We start from the raw sequence: 13,278 nt of genomic DNA, 5'->3' as shown, positions 1-13,278 counted from the left end.
AGTGTCGGGCCCATTAGAAAAGTCCACCTTGAGTCCAAAGAGCCTGCGGCTCGATAGGACGCTCATGTTTGTTGTTTAAATTTGAAGGATGTATTGCGTGTTTAACTAGTTGTTGTATCGGGGGGATTGAAATTAACTAGTTGTATGTTTTTGTAGATGTCAAGTCAGTTCCTTCACTTCAAAATGGTCACCCAGGCACCCGACATTCTTCGAGTATGGTGGGGCAATCTTAAGGAGTGTCAAAAGAGAGAAATCTCGATTTACTTGGGTCACCTACCTTCGATAATGGATTTCAAGGTATGGCCCACGTTTATCGAGGTCATCACCCGATTTTGGGACGATAAGAAGATGGTCTTTCGATTTGGAGATGTCGAAATAACACCCACACTAGAAGAGATCAAAGATTGCCTTGACTCGATTGGGACGTGTGGCAAAAGGAAAAAGCGTCCCGATCATCACATTCTCTTACCAGATAGGCCAACCAAGAACGAATTGAGGGATATGCTATTCCTAGTGAATGCAGATTGGTTAGAGACCAACAACATTCCGCTGATGAGGTTTTTCGAGAGGTGGGGGCACGATAATTATTTTAGATTGTTCCCGGACGAATTTCATGATCACAGTACTTGGAGGCAAACCCAAGCTATCGCTTTCTCCGCATGCCTCTTGGGAACTATGGTGTTCCCTAAAGACGAAGGAAAAGAGATCGACACCCGGGTAATAATGGTAGTGAATGCCATGTTCAGAGGAGTCGGTAGAAAATCTGAAGAAAAGAAATATTGCTGTTTGGCCCCAGTCATCCTGTCCGACATTTACCGATCTTTGAGCCTGTGCAAGAATGGTTTTCCGTTTTTCCAAGGTTGCAACATCTTACTTCAATGGTGGTTGACAGAGCATCTATGCAAAAGAGACAACCCCCAGCTACATGGTTTGGCCGAACCAAGTCAAACAAGTCCTCTCAATAATTACGAGTTCTACTTGAGTATCCGTAAATTTCCAATTCACACCACCAGGGATGCGTGGGCAAAGGTGTTTTACAATTTGAAAGAAGGAGACATACAATGGGTATTACCGAGCTTCAGGTCTCAGATGATAGCAGCCCAAGGGGCCAAATTGCCATTTTTAGTCCTTCCCGGCATCAGAGGATTGCGTCCTTACAACCCGACACGAGTAATGCGGCAATTTGGGAAAGTCCAAATCATACCCGCCCAAGGAGATGCCAGCTCTTTCATTGTTGATTACAACGGGAAGGACAAAATACCTTTCGCTAAAATTATCCTCCAGGAATGGGCCGGACGTGTCAACATGAAGTGGGAGGTCACCGAAGATAGGTATGGAGCTGGGTATGTCGACGAATATAAGACATGGTTGCATAATAATTTGCATGGTGTAGTGGATCCGACACCACGCACGAGTCGGAAAATCGAAGACGTGGAGACAAGGCTTCAGATTCACGCGTACCATTTTCAGCAAGAGTGGGACCGGAGGGAGCAGGAATTCTATAAGAAAGAACAGGAATTTCAACAAAGGGAGCAAGCGTACCAACTCCGGGAATTAGAAAATCAGAGAGTTTTAGCCGTAATGTCACAAGAATTAGCTGACACAAGGACTTGTCTAATGCGTTTGGACACTATTTTGGACGAGCAGATGAACACCTTACAAGCCGTACCAACATCTTCCAAAGCTGCGTTCGCTGAGCCATACGTGTTCACCAGCAAGTGCATTATCCGAGAAGAAGTGGAGAAGGCCAGAAGAGGAGCTGGATCATCGACCTTTTAACTCCCCTGCGTGGGATTGATTTTATATGTGTATTTGCACTACATCCCCTTCCCAAGATATATCCCGTTTAATTTTGATTGTGTAATGAACGCTATGACATCTAGTGAAATTTGTTTCGGGGGTACAATTACTTATTTAAATGGCGCAATACATCCTTCAGATCGCTAGGCCTACCCTTGGCACAAAAGGGTCACATGCATGTTTAGGACACGATATATTTGTTTAAATGTTTATGTGTTATGTTGCTTTGATTGAGGATATCGTAAACCCACTCCTAGCCAAAATTCAAAAGAGTATACAGAAGCCAACATTACAAATGTCCGACCAAAATTCCCGAGTCTCAAGTTTCTCACACAAAATCCATACCATAAATCCTAAATACCGCTCTATCATCTCAGGAAAGTCGAATCACCGCTATGGACAAAGGCAAGAACGTCCAGACGGAGCTCACTGAGGAGGAATTGCGAAGAAAGATCGAGCGAGTCACTCGAGAGATTCAGAAGGTTAAGGAAGAAGGACTCAAAGTAGACGCGACCACGGCGATTTACAAAGCTGCGGTCACAACATTGGATGAAGATCTGGCGTCACAGATAAGGAGAAAGAAGGAGGTTGAGATGGAAACCGAAAGCCTAAGGAAAAGGTTAAACTTGCTTCGTTTGGAGATACACGAAGGAAAGGCGAGAGAGGCGAAGATAGATATCGAGACTGCTGTGTTGTTGGACAGAAGCACGGCGCTCGACGAGGAATTGGCGACCCATAGCGACCCAAAGGGCGGAAAATACCTCGCCCGTGATCGGGGAGCAGATAACAGTGGCCCTGGCCGTGAAGTGACTGAGGAGGATGATGAAGAAGAAATCGTCTACAAGCCTCCATTTTCGACTGTCTGAAAGGAAAGGAATACGCAGCCACAAGACAAGAAATCTCCGAATGTGGTCTTCTAGAAATCTCAATGTTGTTTTTCAATTCCCTTGTAATCACAACGAAAGAATGAATGGAAAATTTTCATCCTAAAATCCGAACTACGTTGGGCCTGAATTCTCCCCGTGAGATACGTAGGCAGCCTTCTCGGCCCGGCCCCTATCACAGAAAATTTTCATTCTCCTCCATGTTTCGGAGATACGAAGATAAGATCAACGGACGTCGCAAAGCAGCTGCAAGAAGACCATAGCTCAACGTGATTCAGATTTCCCAAGATAGCGCCAAACAAACAAATTCCTGTTTGTTCAAAATATATATCCGTCCTTATTCGTGGGTTAAGATATCCTCAAACAAAACGACTTGTGTGCTTATCTGTTTTATGTGCGATATTATGCATTTTGTACTCTGGATATGCACTAACAAATTTGCCTTTGAGTTGTTTTTACCTCTCAGGTACCTTTTTGCTGATCTGTGTCAATAAAGCTGGCAGATCATCCTTACTTCACCAGATCGAAAGGTCCTACAGATTCCTTCCCTCGATCAAGTTCAGACAAAGGAAAAACAGTTATGGGAGACAACAATGACGAAGGGCGTCTTACGGACGTTGTGGTGGCTCAGCCCACTGTGGTGGAACAGAACGAATTGATCATGCAGCTGATGCAACAGATTGCTGAAATGAAAGTTGAAATGCAACGGAGACAGGATGCGCCTCCACCTGGATTTGGTACTAATACTGCTGATGCAAGACCTCCGGTCTACTTCCCTTCATCAAACATAGATCCAACTCAGAACCAGCCTTCTACACCTGTGCATAATCCGTCTGTGATTGACCTCACAACCCAAAACCCTCAATATGCTTCTGCATCTTACCAAACTCCTTCACCTCTTCCAAATAACCACCCTCAAATACCACCCCATCCTCAGAATACTCAAACTGCCCCACCGCCACAAAATCAAAACCAAACTCAAACTTCCTTCAATACCCAAGCATTTCATCCGCATTTGAGTCAGAACACCAATCCTCAGGCCTACCCACAAAACTACCAGACCGCCCAAAACGTTCCAAGTCCCTCTATAGCTCCACCCCTACCAAAAAGAGCCACCTTCCAAGTTCCCGTTCCTGCCGAGCACGAGGTGCACGGTTCTGAGTTGGATCACTATGAAGAACAGGAAAGAGAATGGAAGGCGAAAGAAGAAGTGAAGATCGATATAAAGGAAGAAATCAAAAGGGCTATGAAAGAGCTGCAGTGCATCCCAGACGCCGTCGGACTTAGCTACGCAGAATTGTGCATCCATCCAGATTTGAACCTTCCCGAAGGTTTTAAAATTCCGAAGTTTGACACCTTCGGAGGAGTGGGCAATCCTATGGCGCATTTGAGAGCGTATTGTGACCAGCTCGTGGGAGTTGGCAGGGATGAGGCCTTGTTGATGCGGCTTTTCAGCCGAAGTCTGTGTGGAGAGGCCCTCGAGTGGTTTACTTCACATGAAACCAGGCAGTGGCCCAGTTGGAATGCATTGGCTAAGGACTTCATTGACCGATTCGCCTACAATGTTGAAATAGTGCCCGATCGGTATTCTCTAGAGAAGATGAAGCAGAAACCAACTGAAAGCTATAGGGAATTTGCCTATAGGTGGAGGAAAGAAGCGGCGAGGGTAAGGCCACCCATGACCGAGAAAGAGATTGTGGAAGTGTTCGTGCGGGTACAGGAGCCCGAGTACTATGATAGAATCATGTTGCTGGTCGGAGCTAAATTCGCTGAGATAGTCAAAGTCGGTGAGACTATCGAAGATGGTCTAAAATCGGGGAAGATAGCCCGTGTGTCTGCGTCGCCTGGGTCTTCAGGATTGATAAGAAAGCGAAGAGAGGAAGTTGCCGCTGTCTCGTATGGGGGAAGAAAAACCCCTAGAAACCCGTCACATTCCCAAGATCGTTCCAGGCCTTCCCTAAAGTCCCACCGATCCAACTACCCACAACCCAATCATCCTAATAACCACAATACTGTCCCCACCTATCAGAATGCTCAAATTTCGTCATACCAAAGTACACCCTCTAATCTCCAAAATTTTTCTCCCATATACCCAAATTACCCTCAACCATACCAGATCCCATCCCCTTATCAGAATATTGCTCCCAACTGTGCCAACGTACAGTCGAGCTACCGACCACCTCCGCCCACTTATCAAGTCCAAGCTCCATTATACCAGGACCCCCTCCCGAATTACCAAGCTCCAATGCCAAATTTCCAGGCAAACCCTTATCCCCGGAGCCAAGCTCCTCGTACAAATACCCCAAATTATCAGCGGGTGCCTCCCCCTCGGCAAAGCAGTTATGATACTTCCCGTCCGAGATTTGAAAAAAGGCCTTCAAGGAACTTTACCACACTTGCTGAAAGCCGGACCAAACTATTTGAGAGGCTAGCCGCAGATGGATACATCCACCCTGTGGGGCCCAAACCCGGGGATGTTAACTCGAAGTTCTACAGGCCAGATCAAAGGTGTGCTTATCATTCCAACAGTGTTGGACATGACACGGAAGATTGCATCAACCTCAAGCACAAAATCCAAGACCTGATCGATCAGGAGGTAGTTTCTCTTCAACCGGCGGTGCCAAACGTCAACACAAATCCGTTGGCGAATCATGGAGGTGACAACCTTAATATGATTGAAACAGATGAAGACGGGTGTGGAACAAAGATGATTACCCCTATTATGCATGAGGACTTGGAAAGGGCTGTCGCTTCTTTAAGCGTCAAAGAAAGGAGGAAGTTTGTTATTCTGACACCTGCAAAGGCTGTTGCCTTGGTGCCCTCGAAAACCCTCGTTAAGCCCAAATTTGTCATTGAAACTGCCGTGGCCCAAGGCATGACCAGGTCCGGAAGGTGCTACACTCCTGATGAGCTTGCTCTCGGAGGACAGAAGAAGGACCATGCTAAGAGGCCGATAAGCGAGGGGGAAGCAGAAGAATTCTGGAGGAGGATGCAACCGAAGGACTATTCCATCGTCAAACATTTAGAGAAGACTCCGGCTCAGATCTCCGTGTGGGCCCTGCTGATGAGCTCTCAGTCCCACAGGCAGGCCTTAATGAAAGCTCTTGATGATACATACGTACCCTCAGGTACAAGTAGTGATAACGTGGCCGCTATGATTCATCAAGTCATTCGGGGGCACCGGATCAGCTTTTGTGACGATGAGTTGCCAGTCGAAGGAAGATCCCACAACAAAGCGCTACACATTACCGTGATATGTCGTGGAAAGGTTGTCAACTGTGTTTTGGTAGATGATGGGTCCGGTTTGAATATTTGCCCATTGACGACGTTGAGGCAACTAAATTTTGACCTTGGGAAACTGGAGCAGAATCAGGTCAATGTAAGGGCATTTGATGGTGTGCAAAGAGACACCTTAGGGGCTGTGACTTTGACCCTTCAAATGGGCCCCGCAGAGTTCAGTGCGCAATTCCAAGTATTGGACATAGACACTAGCTACAACCTTCTTTTGGGAAGGCCGTTTATCCACATGGCTGGAGCCGTCCCCTCTACTCTCCATCAGATGATGAAACTTGTGTGGAAAAATGAAGAGTTAGTGATTCACGGCGAGGGAAGTCGCTCGGGCAAGCAGGTGTCGGTCATTGATGAGATGCCGCAAGGCGCAGACTTTTACACGGTGGAGCTGGTGAATGCCACCAACGAAGATTTGGCCCTCAACTCCATGCCAACCGTGTACAAAATGATAGCCACGGTGATGCTGCAAAATGGGTTCGAGCCAGGTTTCGGATTGGGAAGAGATTCCCAAGGAATTATTGAGCCTGTTCCGGTCCTTGCTCAGGGATCAAAGTATGGTTTGGGGTACATCCCCACAGATGATGATATGAAGATGAAGAGGAGAAGGGATCAAGAGTTGACTAAGCCGATCCCGCATCTCTATCACTCCTTTCCAGTTCGGGAGCATGCCGAGCCTGAAGACGACGGGGAAGGAATCTGTGACCTGTTCAAGGAGATCAATGCCGTCATAGAGGAGGAGGCCGAGCCAGCTGGCTTTCGCGATGCTGAACCGGGGGAGATGCTGAAGAATTGGACGTCCACACCAATCCTGATGTCCCGGACTTTTGGGTAGAAAGGAATTATTTTGTGCATGCCAAAATCGGTGGTCGTTCGGAAGAGGCCCGAGACCCACCATTTCTGCATTTTCTTGATTTTGAATTTTGTTATGATTGTTTAAAGGGCGACATGGCCTTGTGCCATGACCCAACTTTGCATCTTGATTCAATTTAAATGAAAGCCTCTTTATTTTGACCTTGTTGATTCGATTGCTTGTTATATTTTACTTTTCTAAATTTTGTCTGTTTATGATTTCAGTAACGTAAGTTACAAACCTGCCAACGTCATGTCATGTCATGAGCTAAACGAACAAAATAAGGCAAATGATGACGAGGCTGACGACTACGACGAAGAAAGTGGGGAACCAGACTATGTAGCAGAAGAGTTTCAACAATTCGAGAATCAACATAAACCGAATCTGGAGGAAACAGAGACGGTAAATTTGGGAGATTCAGAATGTGTCAAAGAGGTTAAGATCAGCACTCACCTGAATAAAACTCAGAAGGAGAGTCTGATTCATTTGCTTGCCGAATACAGCGATGTGTTTGTTTGGGAGGTCAGTGACATGCAGGGGCTGAGTACCGATGTCGTATCTCATAAGCTGCCTATCAACCCAGGGTTCGAGCCAGTGAAGCAAAAGACTCGGAAATTCAAGCCTGAGTTGAGTTTGAAGATTAAGGAGGAAATCACCAAGCAGATAGAGTCCCGGTTGGTAGAAGTAACGCAATATCCCACCTGGTTGGCGAATGTCGTTCCGGTCGCCAAGAAAGATGGAAAAATCAGGATTTGCGTTGATTACAGAGATCTCAACAAGGCTAGTCCAAAGGATAATTTCCCGTTGCCAAATATCCATATTCTGATTGATAACTGTGCCAAACATGAGATGCAGTCATTTGTGGATTGTTACGCGGGTTATCACCAGATTCTGATGGATGAAGAAGATGCGGAGAAAACGGCCTTCATCACGCCTTGGGGGGTATATCACTACAGGGTGATGCCGTTTGGGCTCAAAAACGCCGGTGCCACTTACATGAGAGCCATGACGACTATCTTCCACGACATGATTCACAAGGAAATTGAAGTGTACGTGGACGACGTCATAATTAAATCCCGCGAGAGTTCGGATCATTTGACACACCTGTGGAAATTCTTTGAACGTTTGCGTAGGTACAACTTGAAGCTAAATCCCGCCAAGTGTGCTTTTGGAGTCCCAGCTGGGAAATTGTTAGGGTTTATAGTCAGCAGAAGAGGTATTGAGCTCGACCCTTCCAAGATCAAAGCAATTCAGGAGTTACCTCCGCCTAAGACGAGAAAAGAGGTGATGAGCTTCTTAGGGAGGTTAAACTATATCAGTCGGTTTATAGCACAATCGACGGTGGTATGTGAGCCTATCTTCAAGTTGCTGAAGAAAGATGCCCCAACTAAGTGGACTGAGAAGTGCCAGACCGCTTTCGACGCTATCAAGAGCTACTTGTCTAACCCACCAGTATTGGTTCCTCCGCGAGAAGGGAATCCTTTGTTGCTATATTTGTCTGTCTCGGATAACGCCTTTGGATGTGTACTTGGTCAACACGACGAGACAGGGAAGAAGGAAAAGGCTATCTACTACATCAGCAAGAAGTTTACTCCGTACGAGTCTCGTTAAACTTTGCTGGAAAGAACATGCTGTGCTCTGACGTGGCTTGCCCAGAAGCTGAGGCACTACCTGTCGTCGTATACTACATATCTTATCTCCAGGATGGATCCGTTGAAGTATATTTTCCAGAAAGCGATGCCGACCGGGAAACTAGCTAAATGGCAAATGCTGTTGAGTGAGTTTGACATCGTGTACGTGACTCAGAAGGCAATAAAAGCACAAGCTTTGGCTGATCATCTTGCGGAAAATCCCGTTGACGAAGAGTACGAACCTCTCAAGACGTATTTTCACGATGAGGAAGTGTCATTTGTGGGTGAGGATATCTCTGAAGTTTATCCAGGTTGGAGATTATTCTTCGATGGAGCGGTGAATCACCAGGGTAAAGGTGTTGGAGCAGTCTTGGTATCAGAATCTGGTCAGCACTATCCTATGGCGGCTAAGCTACGGTTCAACTGCACAAACAACATGGCTGAGTATGAAGCTTGCATTCTCGGTTTGAAAATGGTCGTTGACATGAATGTTTACGAGTTACTGGTTATTGGAGATTCAGACCTCTTGATCCATCAGGTTCAAGGAGAATGGGCTGTGAAGAACCCAAAGATTGTACCTTATGTACAATATGTGCAAAACCTGTGTAAAAGGTTTCGCAAGATCGAGTTCAGACATACTCCCCGAATACAGAATGAATTAGCTGATGCTCTTGCCACCATCGCTTCAATGATCAAACATCCAGATATTGATTACATCGACCCGCTGGATATAGATTTGAAGGAGCACCCAGTCCATTGTTCACACGTGGAATCAGAACCAGATGGTTTGCCTTGGTACTTCGACATAAAGAGGTATTTGGAGTCTGGGACATATCCAGAAGACGCCACATCTAATCAAAAGAAGTCGATACGTCGTATGGCTCTCAATTTCTTTTTGAATGGAGAAGTCCTTTACAGGAGGACTCCAGATTTGGGTCTTTTGAGATGCGTGGATGCTGCTGAAGCCGTGAGGCTTATTGAACAGATACATGCTGGAGTCTGTGGCACACATATGAACGGGCTTACCTTGGCAAGAAAAGTCCTTCGAGCCGGTTACTTCTGGATGACTATGGAGAACGACTGTTGCAAATTCGTGCAAAAATGCCATAAATGTCAAGTGCACGGAGATTTGATAAGTGTGCCACCTCACGAACTCAATGCTTTGAGCTCACCTTGGCCATTTGTAGCTTGGGGAATGGATGTCATCGGCCCTATAGAACCGGTCGCTTCCAATGGACACAGATTTATTTTGGTTGCCATCGATTATTTCACCAAATGGGTGGAAGCAGCCTCTTACAAATCGGTAACCAAGAAAGTGGTGGCCGACTTTGTCCGCAACAATTTGATCTGCCGATTTGGAGTTCCAGAATCCATCATCACTGATAACGGTGCAAATCTCAACAGTCATCTGATGAAAGAGATATGTGAACAATTTATGATTATCCACCGAAGGTCAACTGCTTATCGCCCTCAAATGAACGGAGCTGTAGAGGCCGCCAACAAGAACATCAAGAAGATTCTGAGGAAAATGATTGACAAGCAGCGGGGTTGGCATGAAATGTTGCCATATGCTCTACTGGGTTATCGAACGACGGTCAGAACATCAACTGGGGCTACTCCATACTTGCTAGTATACGGAACAGAAGCAGTCGTACCTGTCGAAGTCGAGATACCGTCACTGAGGATCATCCAAGAAGCCGAGCTAAGTAATGCTGAGTGGGTTAGCAAACGGATTGATCAACTAGCCTTGATTGATGAAAAGAGGATGGTTGCTGTTTGTCATGGCCAGTTGTATAGACAAAGAATGACTCGCGCTTTTCACAGAAGAGTAAGAGCCAGAAATTTTGAAGTTGGTCAGTTGGTTCTTAAGCGTATTTTTCCTCATCAAGACGAGTACAAAGGGAAGTTCGCACCAAACTGGCAAGGTCCTTACATGGTCCGCAAAGTACTATCTGGAGGTGCTTTAGTCTTGTCAGAGATGGATGGCGCTGTGTGGCCCAAACCTATCAACTCAGATGCTGTCAAGAGATATTACGCGTGAAGTTCGTTTTGCATTTCCCATCTTTTACTTGTAATCTTCTGTTTGTTTGTATTTGTTCGAATTTGAATTCTTATCCCTCTTGTAACGAACTACGTCTGACCTGAATTCTCGAGAACGAGATACGTAGGCGGCCTATGTCGGCTTCGGTCACCCCATTTATTCCCCTTGATTATTCCTTACGTTGGAACTACGTTTGACCTGATTCCTGCCTCAACGGGATACGTAGGCGCCACAACGGCTCGGTCATATACCCAGAAGATTTCCATTTCTCTCCATAATGGAAACTGGGACAGAATTTTTGAGAGGATCTCAAAAATTCATTTGAAGTTGGACTTCTTTAACAAGTCAAAACAGAAGACCAAATTCTACGACCTGAACTACGTTCGACCTGAATTCTCAAGAATGAGATACGTAGGCGGCCTTTGTCGGCTTCGGTCGGTTTCTTTGTAAATTTTATTCTTGTTAACCTTTAAGGGGAACTACGTTTGACCTGATTCCTGCCTCAACGGGATACGTAGGCGCCACAAGGGCTCGGTCATATCTCTCGTAAGATTTCTATTTCCCCCTTCTACAATAGAAACTGGGATAGAATTTTTGAGAGGGACTCAAAAATTTTCCAAAAGGAACCTTCTCCTCAGCGGATCAAACTAAAGACATTTCGAGTTTGCGACTGGGACAGAATTTTTGAGAAGATCTCAAAAATTCCGAGATTTGTTCGGTTACAATGGAAAGATGAGCAAGATACTAAACTGGGACAGAAATTTTGAGGATGGCCTCAAAATTTTGTCATGGGACTTCCCCACAAGTACGGAATGCCTTTGAAATTCATTCGACAAGCGTCGGACTCAAAGAAGCTCGTTAAGCCTGACATGACATGACTTGGCATTGACTTTTTCGAGATACTATTTCTTAAAAAAAATTTCTTGCTTCTCTTAAAAATTTCCCTTTTATATTTCATCTGTTTTGGCATAAGATATTTTCTTATCTATCAAGAGTCGGGAAATCGGGAAATCAACCGAGGACGTCAAGACAGGGAGCAAACAATCGAAGGGATCGACACAGATCAGTATGTTTAAAACTGACAATTTTTCTGTGGATGCAGGTTTATAGCTTCACTTCGAAATCGGCCGAATTCTTTCGACTGATGAATACGGAGAAGGAGAAAACTATCTCCAAAGCCGGTGATTTTATTGAAAGCAAGAAGCATTTCATATCTTTATGCCAAGATGCTTGTGAATGTGTTTGTTTATTTCAAGCCATTCCCCAATACATGAAATTTACAAAGTGCCTGACCAGATTCAAAGGTGGATCAAAAAGGAATCTTAGCGAAGATTTCACGATTTCTATAGAAGACGCTATTTGCATTGCGTTATCAAAGCAAGATGATTATTGTCGATCAAGACAATGCATTACCTCAGAAGAGACAGTTATGCAATTATTATTTTTATCATTATCGATCAAGTTGATATATTATTTGGAGGTCGTCTTGCCGTTACTATTCACGGGGGCAATATAAATAATTATGCATGACGAGAAGATTTCATGCCGCGTCGAAATTTATACATCGCGAGAAGAATTTATGCCTCGCTGGAATTCATGCATCGCGGAATCATGCATCGCGGAAATCATGCATCGCGAGTCAATAATCATGCATGACGAGAAGATTTCATGCCTCGTCGAAATTTATACATCGCGAGAAGAATTTATGCCTCGCTGGAATTCATGCATCGCGGAATCATGCATCGCGGAAATCATGCATCGCGAGTCAATAATCATGCATGACGAGAAGATTTCATGCCTCGTCAAAATCTATACATCGCGAGAAGAATTTATGCCTCGCTGGAATTCATGCATCGCGGAAATCATGCATCGCGAGTTAATAATCATGCATGACGAGAAGATTTCATGCCTCGTCAAAATTTATACATCGCGAGAAGAATTTATGCCTCGCTGGAATTCATGCATCGCGGAATCATGCATCGCGGAAATCATGCATCGCGAGTCAATAATCATGCATGACGAGAAGATTTCATGCCTCGTCGAAATTTATACATCGCGAGAAGAATTTATGCCTCGCTGGAATTCATGCATCGCGGAAATCATGCATCGCGAGTTAATAATCATGCATGACGAGAAGATTTCATGCCTCGTCAAAATTTATACATCGCGAGAAGAATTTATGCCTCGCTGGAATTCATGCATCGCGGAAATCATGCATCGCGAGTTAATAATCATGCATGACGAGAAGATTTCATGCCTCGTCAAAATTTATACATCGCGAGAAGAATTTATGCCTCGCTGGAATTCATGCATCGCGGAATCATGCATCGCGGAAATCATGCATCGCGAGTTAATAATCATGCATGACGAGAAGATTTCATGCCTCGTCAAAATTTATACATCGCGAGAAGAATTTATGCCTCGCTGGAATTCATGCATCGCGGAAATCATGCATCGCGAGTTAATAATCATGCATGACGAGAAGATTTCATGCCTCGTCAAAATTTATACATCGCGAGAAGAATTTATGCCTCGCTGGAATTCATGCATCGCGGAATCATGCATCGCGGAAATCATGCATCGCGAGTTAATAATCATGCATGACGAGAAGATTTCATGCCTCGTCAAAATTTATACATCGCGAGAAGAATTTATGCCTCGCTGGAATTCATGCATCGCGGAATCATGCATCGCGGAAATCATGCATCGCGAGTCAATAATCATGCATGACGAGAAGATTTCATGCCTCGTCGAAATTTATACATCGCGAGAAGAATTTAT

The sequence above is a fragment of the Solanum lycopersicum genome, chromosome 7 (genome assembly GCF_036512215.1).
Source record: "Solanum lycopersicum chromosome 7, SLM_r2.1".
Taxonomy (NCBI): domain Eukaryota; kingdom Viridiplantae; phylum Streptophyta; class Magnoliopsida; order Solanales; family Solanaceae; genus Solanum; species Solanum lycopersicum.
This window is presented reverse-complemented; position numbering follows the sequence as displayed.